The sequence below is a fragment of the Ranitomeya imitator genome, chromosome 1 (genome assembly GCF_032444005.1).
Source record: "Ranitomeya imitator isolate aRanImi1 chromosome 1, aRanImi1.pri, whole genome shotgun sequence".
Lineage (NCBI taxonomy): Eukaryota > Metazoa > Chordata > Amphibia > Anura > Dendrobatidae > Ranitomeya > Ranitomeya imitator.
The window spans coordinates 1,164,522,804-1,164,538,897 of NC_091282.1; positions in this window are offsets into that span (position 1 = coordinate 1,164,522,804).

Genomic DNA, 16,094 nt, shown 5'->3' on the forward strand with positions numbered 1-16,094 from the left:
CTCAAAGTACACATTAGTAGCATATTCAAATATTTATACATCCACTATTCCAAACCTCAATAAGGGTATACATCATGTATGCTACGTATGGCGGACTATATAGAGATAGGCCATTCGTTATACAGACTGAAGCAAAAACACACGAGAAAACAACGAACAATAGGCCAGGTATATTGAAAAAGGTATAACAAATCTTTATTTAATTATATACAATAAAACAGGTGAAACAGTGAGTGTCCCTACAGGACATGTATGTTAATAGAGTCAGCATAAACGGGACATGGGAGGTCTGGTGTGAGTACCTACAAAATTGTTCATATATAATAGCTCAATATGCTATATTTCAGTACTAACAAATTATAGTCCCCATTCATATATATAGTGAGCAAAGCAAAAACCACTGTATTTGATATTCCTCCATACAGGATAGTATAGAACACAAAGGAGATTATTCCCAGTATTCAAATATTATAGGGTATCGCCATTGTATTCTTACCAGATAGATGGAATGCAAACGCCCAAATCTTTATGAGGGGACACACCAGAGGCTTTCACGTCACCCCGACGCGCGTTTCGGCACAGCCTTCGTCAGGGGGCATGTCTGGATCGAAAGTGCACGGTTTAAAAAGGTACCCGGAACCAATAGGAAGAAACCCGGAAGTGCTAGTGGTTGCCATAGTGACAGTGCGTACACCACACCATGAGAAACATGATAAACTATTGATCCATCAAAAATTGAAATGTCGCTGCATGCGGTGCATATCATATCGCCAATAGTATAGCACAATAATCCCGTAACTATTCCTCTTTATTGGGGACGCATACTTCACCCGCAGCGCCGCATAGTACGGGGGCGGAGTCAATCCAAATCACATGACCTAATGTTGCTCTAAGAAAAATGAAGTGGTAATATATATATATAATTAAAATACAGCCCCATATGATGCGCATCATAGCGCTGATACTATAGTGCAATATTCACGTTAAAGTTCCTATTTATTTGAGATGACTCCTTCGCTCGCGGCACCGCACCGTATAGGGGCGGAGTTAGCCCAGACCATATGATATATCGATGCTCTGAAAATGACGCATGCGCCGCTGAATCACAGTCCTTGACGGACGGCGTCGGCGTCAGCAGAGGGCGTGACCGTGACAGCCAGTGCCACACCCACGTCACTCCAAAAGCCGCCGAAAGCCGAACGACACAGACCGGACAACGCGCATGCGTACCAGGCATAAAGATAGATCATTGGACCCACAATGCATAGTCATCAGTAAGATTATAAGCACTATGGCAATAAATATAGTCTATAGGTAATTATTAAGTAACATTATTATCATTGGACCTACAATATACAAACTTCGGGGAAGCAAAGAACATTAAAGCAATTACTAAATATTATAGCCAAATATTGTACTGGCGAGTAATAGTAGCCGATTCCAATAGCGTCCATTTTCATGCATTACGCGAGATGTTGATAGAAAGATGGTAGTTGTCCATATATCAGCGTCTCATGGTGTGATCACTACTCGGCATCCAGTATTTAAATATTATATCGATACATAACGGGTAACCTTAATTGGTAACACAGAAACCTATAATGAAAATTAAAAGAAAAGTTAAAACCAACAAACTGAGAAAATTAACCACATGTCGGCAAGATGGAAAGCACACAGTTTTCCATGTTCAAAGAAATGGGACAAAGCTGATTTGTTCGTTCAGGCCATTTGGATGTATAGTGTTTAATGTCCAAATCCAGCGAGATTCTAGCCTGGCTAATTTCACAGGTGAGGGCAGCTCTCACTAAGTCATGGCCTATTCTACAGGCAGACCCAATAATCTCAAAATATATTCCAGAGCGTCCGGCTATTACCACTAGACGCTCTAGGAATCTTCGCGACATGCTTGTTCATAGTCACTACATTGGTGAGAGCAGATCTACATTCCTGGATCTTTTTCCGAAAAAAAGTGGATGTGTCCCATGTGGTAAATGCGTGGCATGTCCTAATGTGGAAAGATGTGACTCGTTTTTCAATTCTGACAGATCCAGAGTATACAGTATAAGAAAATATATAAACTGCACTACGCGATATGTCGTGTACTTTGCTATCTGTCCCTGTGGTCTTATTTACATAGGACTTACCACGCGCCCTTTGAAGGTTAGAATAAGAGAACATGTGCTGGGTATATTAGCAGCCATGGACCACACGGACACATCCACTTTAAAAACTATTCCAAGACACTTTTGGCTCCACCACAATTGTGATGCCACATTACTAAAAATCAGGGGAATTGATTCCCTGGATATCGACATCAGAGGAGGGAAATTGTCACAAAAATTAGCCAGGCTAGAATCTCGCTGGATTTGGACATTAAACACTATACATCCAAATGGCCTGAACGAACAAATCAGCTTTGTCCCATTTCTTTGAACATGGAAAACTGTGTGCTTTCCATCTTGCCGACATGTGGTTAATTTTCTCAGTTTGTTGGTTTTAACTTTTCTTTTAATTTTTATTATAGGTTTCTGTGTTACCAATTAAGGTTACCCGTTATGTATCGATATAATATTTAAATACTGGATGCCGAGTAGTGATCACACCATGAGACGCTGATATATGGACAACTACCATCTTTCTATCAACATCTCGCGTAATGCATGAAAATGGACGCTATTGGAATCGGCTACTATTACTCGCCAGTACAATATTTGGCTATAATATTTAGTAATTGCTTTAATGTTCTTTGCTTCCCCGAAGTTTGTATATTGTAGGTCCAATGATAATAATGTTACTTAATAATTACCTATAGACTATATTTATTGCCATAGTGCTTATAATCTTACTGATGACTATGCATTGTGGGTCCAATGATCTATCTTTATGCCTGGTACGCATGCGCGTTGTCCGGTCTGTGTCGTTCGGCTTTCGGCGGCTTTTGGAGTGACGTGGGTGTGGCACTGGCTGTCACGGTCACGCCCTCTGCTGACGCCGACGCCGTCCGTCAAGGACTGTGATTCAGCGGCGCATGCGTCATTTTCAGAGCATCGATATATCATATGGTCTGGGCTAACTCCGCCCCTATACGGTGCGGTGCCGCGAGCGAAGGAGTCATCTCAAATAAATAGGAACTTTAACGTGAATATTGCACTATAGTATCAGCGCTATGATGCGCATCATATGGGGCTGTATTTTAATTATATATATATATTACCACTTCATTTTTCTTAGAGCAACATTAGGTCATGTGATTTGGATTGACTCCGCCCCCGTACTATGCGGCGCTGCGGGTGAAGTATGCGTCCCCAATAAAGAGGAATAGTTACGGGATTATTGTGCTATACTATTGGCGATATGATATGCACCGCATGCAGCGACATTTCAATTTTTGATGGATCAATAGTTTATCATGTTTCTCATGGTGTGGTGTACGCACTGTCACTATGGCAACCACTAGCACTTCCGGGTTTCTTCCTATTGGTTCCGGGTACCTTTTTAAACCGTGCACTTTCGATCCAGACATGCCCCCTGACGAAGGCTGTGCCGAAACGCGCGTCGGGGTGACGTGAAAGCCTCTGGTGTGTCCCCTCATAAAGATTTGGGCGTTTGCATTCCATCTATCTGGTAAGAATACAATGGCGATACCCTATAATATTTGAATACTGGGAATAATCTCCTTTGTGTTCTATACTATCCTGTATGGAGGAATATCAAATACAGTGGTTTTTGCTTTGCTCACTATATATATGAATGGGGACTATAATTTGTTAGTACTGAAATATAGCATATTGAGCTATTATATATGAACAATTTTGTAGGTACTCACACCAGACCTCCCATGTCCCGTTTATGCTGACTCTATTAACATACATGTCCTGTAGGGACACTCACTGTTTCACCTGTTTTATTGTATATAATTAAATAAAGATTTGTTATACCTTTTTCAATATACCTGGCCTATTGTTCGTTGTTTTCTCGTGTGTTTTTACTATAATGAGGCAGCAGAGTTACTCTGGACTCCGTCTGGTGTTCAGCGTTGTTCTTCTTTTCAGAAGTGCACAAAACTATGGTCGACCGCAATTTTATGCTTGCCTAAAAAGACGGACACCGCTGGAACACATGTCAGATGGCGTCCACAGTGACTCCATCTGTCTCATTATAGAGAGTTAGGCATTACAGAGATATACATGGATGTAAGCGCTCAGGGCAGAGCGCAGGATAAATGTGAGCAGAGCCTTACTGTGATCTTAAGGAGGCAGAATGAGCACAGCAGGTGAAGAATTGGTTTTGTTTATTTTTTACTCCATTCCTGGTGCGTTATAAGTGATTAGGCGACTTTATTCCTCGGGTCGGTGTGATTACAGAAATACCAGATTTATATAGGGTTTTTATGTTTGGCTGCTGTCACACACAGAAAGACACTTTTCGTTGCAAAAACTAGTGCATCCCCATATTTAGACAACTATAATTTTTCCATATTTCGGTCGACATAGTCATGTGAGGGCTTGTTTTTTGCAGGACGAGCTGACGTTTTTAATGGTACCAGTTTCGGCCACATGACATTTGAGACAGAATGAACCAGAACCAGCAATTCAGGAATTGTTTTTTTTTCTTTTTTTTATATACTGTTTCGTGTGTGGTAAAATTAATAACGCACCTTTTTTCTTCGGGTCAGTACGATTACAGCGATACCCCTTTTATATCTTTCTTTATGTTTTGTTGCTTTTACACAAAAAAAAAACTATTTTAGAAAAAATAGAAAATAGAAAAAATAATTATTTTTGCATTACTTTATTCTGAGAGCTATAACTTTTTTATTTTTCCGCTTACAGAGCTTTATGCTATCTTATTTTTTTGTGGGACAAGATGATGTTTTTAGCTGTACAATTTTTATTTACATTCATCTTTTTTTATCACGTTTTATGGCACTTTTTGTTTGACGGGAATATGATAAAGCATAGTTTTTTGCCTTGTTTTTTTTTTTTTACGGTGTTCGCTGAAGGGGTTAACTGGTGGGACTGTTTTATATGTCGGTTCTGCATTGCATGGCAATAGATCAGCATCTCTCACACAGGGAGGAGACCTTTCAGCTTCTGCTCTGAGCAGGAGCTGACAGGCCACCATCCCTTTCGGCCTGGGGTCACCAAGGAGACTCGGCACAATGCAATCGCAATCGTGTTGTGCCGATGGGAGCAGAGAGGGAGCTCCCTCCCGCAGTGATGCTGCTTGATGTTGATGTCACTATTGACAGCGGTATCAGAGGGGTTAAACATCCGCGATTGCTGCTAGCACCAATCGTGGGCATTGCTGCAGGGCATCAGCTCTCATATAGAGCTGACTGAAATAAATATATCTATTGGATAAATAACTTTACACTTTTTAATAACTTTTTTTTAACTTCTTTACATTGTGCCACTATGGGACATCATTCTTATACTGACAGATTGCTGATCTGATACTTTGCAATACTTCTGCACTGCAGGGCATCAGAGCAGCGTCTGACAGGCAGAGGAGGAGGCTTGTCAGCTTCTGCTCTTAGCAGGCGCTCACAAGCCACCTTCAATGCAGGAGCCTGAAGGAACCCGCGGCCATCTTGCAGCCAGGGGTCACCATGGAGACATCAGCACAACGAGATCGCAATGCTCACTCCCTGTGAGATGCTCCTTGATGTCGCCGTCACTATTGACAGTGGCACCACAGGGGTTAAACGCCCACGATCGGTGCTGATCGTGATCGTTTCTGCAGGGTGTCAGCTCTCACATAGGTACGGGTCCAGAACTTTACAGTTCGGGTTCTCCCATCCTTAATCTTGACTCTTAATTTATCATTTGCTATACTATGGGGCACTGCAGATCTGATGATTCGGCATGAGAAAACAATGGCTCTGATGATTGGTTCCCGCGCACCCATACAAGTCAATGGGTTCGTGTGAAACGTCAGACTGAACGTGGATGTCATCCAAATGCAGTCCGACATCCGCGGACACAGACACTGGAGAAATTGAGTTCTCCATCTTCTCGCACAGTAAGATGACACTGGACAGAGTTTGTGCCTAGTGCCATTGGGACAATCGGGCCGATTCTCTTCCCTGGAATCGCCGTATGACCCCACTCGCGGGAGGATTTCTGTTCCCTGCAGTCTGAATCGCAGTAACAGGAGCTGGGATAATGTTGATAAAGGTCAGGGTTTCTGTCTGCTTCTATCCTGTTATACCATTTATATATTGTTACCAGGAAAAAAGCTATTTAATATTTGTCAGCAAACTTGTAAAACCTTGTGATCTACTGACTGGTGCGTCCCATGTAAACCGCATTCTTCCTTGGCATTCAGCAGATTGGAAATATATGTACAGCATTTGTGTTCTCTTTCATCCTGAAATCTTAAGGTCCCAGATGCAGCCGCAATGAGAAGCTGAACTTTAACTGACAGCTTAACGCTGCGGCAAACACCCAAGATCCATCGACAAGGAGAGACATTTCTGTGTGCTGGATGTGATCAGACTTCTCTGTAACATTTCACCAAAGGGCCCAAAAGAGTAATAGAAATGCAAGTTATTAGCTTTTGCCCTGACAAGGAAGGAAACCTGTCTGAAATACAAACACAGCAAAAACCCCTGTATACAGACCCTGCTTATAATTGTGCCTTGCAAGAACTGGCGAATACAAGGTGTGCAGCACAATGATATATTTATTGGACAGCAAACTTACAAGATATACAATACAGGAAGATGTTAGCTTTGCTCTATACAACAAAAAAATAAATCCATTTTAAAATTACCCAAATTGCCTCTTTTCTACATCCTGTGGCTTTTTAATACTGCATCGCATGTGCTCATGTGTCCTAAAGATAGTGGAAGAGCAATAAAGGATAAAGTAGATGGAGGATAAAGCCGCTCATAATTAAAAGTGAAATCATTTTAGAGAAAGAGGATTATATTGTAATATGCCTTCTATGCACATCCTAGCCACTCCATTTACATATTTCCTATCTTTCTCCATATATATCAGATATTAAAAGGAACCTGTTCGGCCCGATAATGCTATTAACCTGCACATATAGGGTTAATATGCAGGTTAAAAGTTATACTATTATTATTATACATTTATATGTTATGTTATGAAGGTGCCTGGCCGCTATACTGAAAGTTCTGCACCCAGAAGAAAATTAACTTTATTTCTCCCAGGAGCTGCCGGCTTTCAGTTATACAGTCATGTCCGGAGGAATTACAGTCACCGATCACAGCACTGAGAGCAGCAGCTGTAATCACACCCTGGCACTGACTGACAGCCAGCTCAGCAGTGCATCAACACAGAAGCCCACAGTCAGAGAGTGCCAGGGCACGCTTAGACGCTGCTCAGTGTTGTCGGCGGTGACTGAAAGCCAGCGCCTCCCAGGAGAAATAAAGTTCAATTTCTCCCAGGTACCGCACTTTTAGTACAGTGGCCAGGCCGGTATTTGCAGATTAACCTTATATCTGTAGATGAATAGCATTATTGGACATGACTTATTGGACATAACTAATTCAGTTTCAGTAAGATAAGCAGTAATGAGAAAAACTAAATACACCCTCTTTAAACTCTTATGTTATTAGCAATCAGGACTCCCTTAAAAAATCATGTCCATAGAAGGTCTTAAATTTAGGGAAATACAACCTCAGATGAACAACCGCACACAACAAAATACACCATGTCATTATTTCACAAAAATTAGGCAAAAATGCCAAAGCTATGTGTGTGGATTAAGTACACACCTTGGATCAATAGCTCATCAATCCCCCTTTAGCAGCAATATCTTTTAGATCTGCTGGTGTGCTTGGGATCATTGTCCTGTTACATGAACCAGTTTTAGCTTTTGCTTTTGGATAGACGGCCTCACTCACACAAGACTACTTTGGTATACCTAGAAGTTCATGGTTGACTCAATGACTGCATGGTGCTCAGGTCCTGTGGCTGCAAAACTAGTCTGAATCATCACCCCTCTACCAGCATGATTGAGAGTTATTATGAGGGGTTTGTGCTGATATGTTGTTTTCACCAACACAGAGCTCCATGGCCAAACATCTCCACTTTGGTCTCGTCTGTCCAAAGGACATTATTCCAGAAGTCTTGAGGTTTGTTCAAATGCAACTTAGCAATCTTTAGCCGTACTGCTAGGTGCTGTTTAGAGGGAAGAGATTTTCTCCTGACAACCCATTTCAAACAACCCATACTTGTTCGGTCATTTTCTAATTTTATTCCCTTGAACTTGAAATTTTAACAAGCTAAATGAATACATTCAATACACAGGATTGCACCTGACGCTGATTGTTTGCGGCTGGTCATGTACTATATAGCACAGCCACGTAGTATATAGCACAGCCACGTAGTATATAACGGCCCACATAGTATATTGCACAGCCACGTAGTATATTGCACAGCCACGTAGTATATAGCACAGCCCACAGAGTATATAGCACAGCCCAAAAAGTATATAGCACAGCCACGTAGTACATAACAGCCCACGGAGTATATAGCACAGCCACGTAGTATATAGCACAGCCCATGGAGTATATAGCACAGCCATGTAGTATATAGCACAGCCTACGGAGTGTATAACAGCCCACATAGCATATAACACAGCCACATAGTATTTAACAGCCCACGCACTTAGTATATAACACAGGCCACGTAGTATATAACACAGCCCACGTAGTGCATAACACAGCCCACGTAGTGTATAACACAGCCCACGTAGTGTATAGCACAGCCACATAGTATATTGCACAGCCCATGTAGTATATTGCCCAGCCCACGTAGTATATTGCACAGCCCACGTAGTATATTGCACAGCCACGTAGTATATTGCACAGCCCACCTAGTATATTACACAGGCCAAGTAGTATTTTGCCCAGCCCACGTAGTATATTGCCCAGCCCACGTAGTATATTGCCCAGCCCACGTAGTATATTGCACAGCCCATGTAATATATTGCCCAGCCCACGTAGTATATTGCACAGCCCACGTAGTATATTGCCCAGCCTACGTAGTATATTGCACAGCCCACATAGTAATTGCACAGCCCACGTAGTATATTGCACAGCCCACATAGTATATTGCCCAGCCCACATAGTATATTGCACAGCCATGTAGTATATTGCACAGCCCACGTAGTATATAGCAATGTGGGCATCATATCCCTGTTAAAAAAATAATTAAAATTAAAAATAGTTATGCTTTGCAAAAAAAAAAAAAAAAAAAAAAGAGCATGAACCGCACATCCCAAAATCATACGTTGATCTAAAGCCGCTAGGCAAAAATTTATATAATTGAATATGAGGTTTTCAGTTTAACATTCTGATCAGACTGTATGAATTTTTGCCTAGCGGCTTTAGATCAACTTATGATTTTTGGAGGTGCGGTTCATGCCGCTTTTTTTTTCCTTTTCATGCAAAGCATGTTCTAGTCTCTTTCTTGGACCAGCACTCCTCCCATTTGTCACAGGTAATTTTAATTCGCAGGAGACTGCAAAGTAAGGGGTCTAGCCCATTTTGGCTCTCACTGAAGAGCTGGAGGAAGGTGAGTTTCAGTGCTCCTTTAATTTTGGTGCTGGTGCTGTGTGGCGGCCATTGTTGCTGTGGCTTTGTGCTGGTGGGGCGGCGCGGTCTGGAGTCACGGTGGCTCAGTCTCGCAGCATGGGTGCTGTGGGGCAACAGACCGTCCGCCCTGCTGGTGCATTGCCGCTGTGGCTCCGCTCCGTTAGGGCGTTAGGACCCACTACGAGGTTTGCCATGACGTGGCAGTGGGCTTCATACAGTCTGATCAGAATGTTAAACTGAAACCCTCATATTCAGTTATATAAATTTTTGCCTAGCGGCTTTAGACCAACTTATGATTTTTGGAGGTGCGGTTCATGCCGCTTTTTTTTCCTTTTTGTAAAAAATAGTATATACTCACCTTCCGTTGGCCCCTGGATCGAAGTGGTTACTGACGCTCCTCGCACGCTCCGGTCTGAAGAGTGCATTGCGGTCTCGCAAGATGATGTATATTGCACAGCCCGCGTAGTATATTGCATAGCCCGTGCAGTAGCGTGCACGCAGTATATAACACAGGCCACATAGTGTATTACACAGGCCACGTAGTGTATAACACAGGCCACGTAGTGTATAACACAGGCCACGAAGTGTATAGCACAGCCCGCGCAGTATATTGCACAGCCCTCTCAGCACATTGCACAGCCCGCACAGTACATTGCACAGCCCGCGCAGTACATTGCACAGCACGCGCAGTACATTGCACAGCCCGCGTAGTATATTGCACAGTCCATGTAGTATATTGCACAGCCCGCGTAGTATATTCTCCAGCCCGCGTAGTATATAGCACAGCCCACGTAATATATTGCACAGCCCACACAGTATATAGCAATGTGGGCACCAAATCCCTGTTAAAAAAAAGAATTAAAATAAAAAATAGTTATATACTCACCCTCCGTTGGCCCCCCGGATCGAAGCGGTTACCGACGCTCCTCGCGCGCTCCGGTCTGAAGAGTGCATTGCGGTCTCGCGAGATGATGACGTAGCGGTCTCACGAGACCGCTATGTCATCATCTCGCGAGACCGCAATGCATGGAGCGGTCACCGGGGCGTCGTGAGGAGCGGGAAAGGCCTGTTCCTGATCCGGGGGGCCGACGGATGGTGAGTATATAACTATTTTTTATTTTTTACATTATTTTTAACATTAGATCTTTTTACTACTGATGCTGCATAGGCAGCGTGAATAGTAAAAAGTTGGTCACACAGGGTTAATAGCAGCGTTAACCGAGTACGTTACACCGCGGTCAACGCTGCCATTAACCCTGTGTGAGCGCTGACTGTAGGGGATTATGGAGCGGGCACTGACTACGGGGAGGAAGGAGCGGCTATTTTTCCACCGGACTGTGGCCGTCGCTGATTGGTCGTGGTTGTTTTGCCACGACCAATCAGCGACTTGGATTTCCATGACAGCCAGAGGCCGCAACCAATGAATATCCGTGACAGACAGACAGACGGAAGTGACCCTTAGACAATTATATAGTAGATTATTATTATTTATTTATATATACCATTAATTCCATGGTGCTGTACATGAGAAAAGGGGTTACGTACAGAGTTATAGATATCGTTTACAGTAAGCAAATTTACAATGACAGACTGGTCCAGAGGAGAGAGGACCCTGTCATTGCAGACTTACATTCTACGGCATTTATATCAGATTAAAAAAATACATATTTTTGGCAAGGGACAGGTATTATTTAATTACATTTTATATTGTGGGGGCATCAGCCATGTTGATACTGTGGGTTATTATCATGTAAGGGTCATTATCATGTGCTCACAGAAGGCTTCTCCTGTCCTTTGGTGGGTCATTATTACTCCACCAATGACCCCCGTTGGTCAACCCATGAAGATCTCCAATACCACAAAATTCAGTATGCTAGTTAGAATACACCCGGAAATTAATCCAATGGCAGATTTATAGAAGGATCCAGGGGTGCAGTATACAAGTTTTAATATTTCACATACAAACTTGACCTCAGGCACCAGAAGTAGACTCCACCCTTAGGGTGCTTTCACACTATGTTCTTCCCCATGTTCAGTGGTCCCGTCGGGGCTTACGTCCAAACCCCTTGCAAAACAGGATTTGAGCATATGTGCCAATAAGGCCATTGACTATGCAGACAAAGTCACCGTGTGCTCTCTCATGCATCATTTTTGGGCGTATTCGCCTGCTGTAGAGGGAATATCCAGACATAATAGACTGTGTCCGAGCGTCCACCTCCTTGAAAAGGATGTATGTCAGAGGGAACGTTCTCTCTGTCGGCACCATCCTAGTCTATGGCACATAAGTCCAAAATTCCATGTTTTGCTGGGGATTTGGATGTAAGTCCCGACAGGACCTGTGAACGTGGGGAAGAACGCAGTGTGAAAGGGTCCTGTGAAAATAGAGGTCTAAAAACCCACAGACTATCATATGGGATAAATTGTAACTCTCGCACAGCGGGGGGCACGTTTTGTATGATTTTGTATGGCATGAGAACACAGCAGATGAGATCAGTGGTTATCAATAAGATATATTCTCATCAGACACAACGATGGCTGCCTCAGGTGCGTGTAGGCGTCAGACTAGGTGCGCATTAGTGTCAGTTGGATAATTGTAGGGTTACTGGAAAGAAAATGGAGAAAGATCTGGGAGGTAGGTGTTATCAGGTATTAATTTACATTGTACCGTGCGTTCAACATTTCCTTAAAATAAGCACCTGAAGACAAATATTTCAAGTGAAATTTCTTAGAGAAGAAGGAAAGTGCATAACTACTGCGACTGCGAGGGAACTGATAATAAAATCAATTGTAGGAAAGAAGTGTTTTCAAAAGAACTTCAATTCATACTTGACTGCATTAGCGCACGTATCTGGCGCCCTCCTGCTGCTCGCTTTATGCGAGGTTTGATGATCAGGGAATTTGTGGAGCAAGTGTGATGCATGCAGCACTCATTCCATAGTGGCTGGGACTTAAGGTGGCATTCAAGCCCCACTTAGTCCTTTATTATACGGCCTCATAAAGGACCCCTAGGGGCACGATTATTTCCTGTATCTTGCCTGTAGTAATGTTACAGCTTTTTACTCCTGTTTCCTAAACTGAATGCAAATTACCAGTGTCAGTATCATTGGGGGCCACTACCTTCGACCACAAAGCGGGGCCCTGTAACACTATGTGCGTTTTAATCCTAATTCCTTGTGACCAATACACATTAAGAAATGCAATGTCTTAAAGAGATACTTAAAGGGAATCTGTCACCAGGTGCCCTATATGAGAACAGCATGAAGTAGGGGCAGAAACTCTGATTTCAGTGATGTATCACTTACTGGACTGCTTGCTGCTGTTTTGATAAAATCACTGCTTTATCTCCTGCAGTTCCCTGAATGATGAGCTCTGTATAACCCCGCCCACACCACTGATTGGCAGCATTCTGTGTGCACTGTGCATAGGAAGAAAGCTGCAAATCAGTGGTGGTGGGGTTGTACAGGGTGCATGAATATGGAGGACTACATGACAGCATCAGCAGGTTTACTAGTCCTCTAGTGATAATCTTCTGATGATAAAACTGACACCCTAATAGAAAGTAAACAGCCCCCCATTATAAATAAAGATATATGTCTGATGGTTTTTGCGTCCGTCATGCGACAAATACAGCTTGTACAAAATTGATGGTGGTTCTAGTGATGTATTCTGGTTCTGGTGACATATTCACGTAGTGACGGTTGTTCTGGTGTTGTATTCATGTAATGATGATTCTAGTGACATGTTCATCCCCAGAACCATCATCAGTACATAATTAGAGCACAAGAGCAGTACATAAATATGTCACCAGAACCACCATCAGTACATGAATACATGATCAGAACCAAGAGTATACAAGAATACAAGAACCAAGCTTAGTACAATGATCAATTGTAATGTCAAGTTAGTCCAATAAACAATTGTATTGCATAAACCTACAACCGTACAATTCCTAGTATGTCCTGGGAGATACTGTTAGTTGTTATTAACAGCCATCATCAGACTGTGGACCATACAAGAACCACAACACTGATGAGAATTAGTCAGTATCACAAATAAACATTTACATCCAGGTGCCTTATAGAAGACATAGGACAGGGAGAAGGACTTGGGGATCCTAGTTAATGATAAACTTACCTGGAGCAGCCAGTGCCAGGCAGCAGCTGCCAAGGCAAACAGGATCATGGGGTGCATTAAAAGAGGTCTGGATACACATGATGAGAGCATTATACTGCCTCTGTACAAATCCCTAGTTAGACCGCACATGGAGTACTGTGTCCAGTTTTGGGCACCGGTGCTCAGGAAGGATATAATGGAACTAGAGAGAGTACAAAGGAGGGCAACAAAATTAATAAAGGGGATGAGAGAACTACAATACCCAGATAGATTAGCGAAATTAGGATTATTTAGTCTAGAAAAAAGACGACTGAGGGGCGATCTAATAACCATGTATAAGTATATAAGGGGACAATACAAATATCTCGCTGAGGATCTGTTTATACCAAGGAAGGTGACGGGCACAAGGGGGCATTCTTTGCGTCTGGAGGAGAGAAGGTTTTTCCACCAACATAGAAGAGGATTCTTTACTGTTAGGGCAGTGAGAATCTGGAATTGCTTGCCTGAGGAGGTGGTGATGGCGAACTCAGTCGAGGGGTTCAAGAGAGGCCTGGATGTCTTCCTGGAGCAGAACAATATTGTATCATACAATTATTAGGTTCTGTAGAAGGACGTAGATCTGGGTATTTATTATGATGGAATATAGGCTGAACTGGATGGACAAATGTCTTTTTTCGGCCTTACTAACTATGTTACTATGTTACTATGTTACATCTTCTCTGGAGTCATCTCTTTCTTTACATCTCCATCTTGTCTAGATGACATTATGAATTTTCACTCCACAGCAGGTCTCAACAGATCTCCCTCTTCTCCAGTCTTTTGCAGCACATTCCTCGAGGGCTGCAAACAGGTCATGTTTTCAGGATTTCCTTGTGTTGCACAGGTGATAATTTAATCACCTGCACAGAATGATTCCATCACCTGTGCAATACTAAGGAAATCCTGAAAACATGACCTGTTTGCAGCCCTCGAGGAATGCAGTTTGACACCTCTGCCTTAAATGGAGCCTGTCAACAGTATTGTGATCAGTAACCCACAGACAGTGTCAGGTCGGTGCCGTTATGCTGATTACAATGATGCTTTGGTTGATGAAATCCATATTATGGTTGTTCTTTAATCTTTATTTTCAAATGGGGGGTCTTTATTTGGTGCTCTGATTAGATATTCATAATGCAGACTGCTGACAGGTCACTGGTCCCTCACTGACCTGCCCCCTAGTTTGCATAATGAATATCTGTATATACTGAAAAAAAACCTTCTGCAGGCAGCTGCCAGCAGTGCATCAATGCACCAATATTAACTGTTCATCATGTTATTCAGCTAGAAAAAAAAAAACTTTGAAAATGACACCCGCCACTCCTGCGCAGTAGCAGCTATCGGTGTATATAGCTGTGATCCGATAGCTGCTACGGCGCCATCTTACTGGAGAAGGAAAAAAAATCCTCCTCCAAGATGGCGCCGCACCGCTCCTGCGTAGTAGCAGCTCTCGGCAATAAACTGACTGCAAGAAAAAAAAAAAAACGCTTTGTGTACTCTGCAACCCATATCTGTGCTAGTACTGTGATAAAAGCCGCAGTGTGTACTTTGTAAACACCATCTGTGAGTGTACTGTTCCTTTAACATGCTGTGTTTACTTCGCATCCTCCCGCCTGTGGGAGTACTGTTCTTTAACCCCTTAGTGACAGAGTCAATTTGGTACTTAATGACCAGGCCAATTTTTGCAATTCTGACCACAGTCACTTTATGAGGTTATAACTCTGGAACGCTTCAACGGATCCCGCTGATTCTGAGAATGTTTTTTCGTGACATATTGTACTTCATGTTAGTGGTAACATTTCTTCGATATTACTTGCGATTATTTCTGAAAAAAACGGAAATATGGCGAAAATTTTTAAAATTTTGCAATTTTCAAGCTTTGTATTTTTATGCCCTTAAATCAGAGAGATATGTCATGAAAAATAGTTAATAAATAACATTTCCCACATGTCTACTTTACATCAGCACAATTGTGGAAACAAAATTTTTTTTTGTTAGGGAGTTATAAGGGTTAAAAGTTGACCAGCAATTTCTCATTTTTACAACACCATTTTTTTTAGGGACCACATCACATTTGAAGTCATTTTGAGGGGTCTATATGATAGAAAATGATGAAGTGTGACACCATTCTAAAAACTACACCCCTCAAGGTTCTCAAAACCACATTCAAGAAGTTTATTAACCCTTTACGTGCTTCACAGGAACTGAAACAATGTGGAAGGAAAAAATGAACATTTAACTTTTTTTGCAAACATCTTAATTCAGAACCATTTTTTTTATTTTCACAAGTGTAAAAACAGAAATGTAACCATACATTTTGTTATGCAATTTCTCCTGAATACGCCGATACCCCAAATGTGGGGTAAACCAC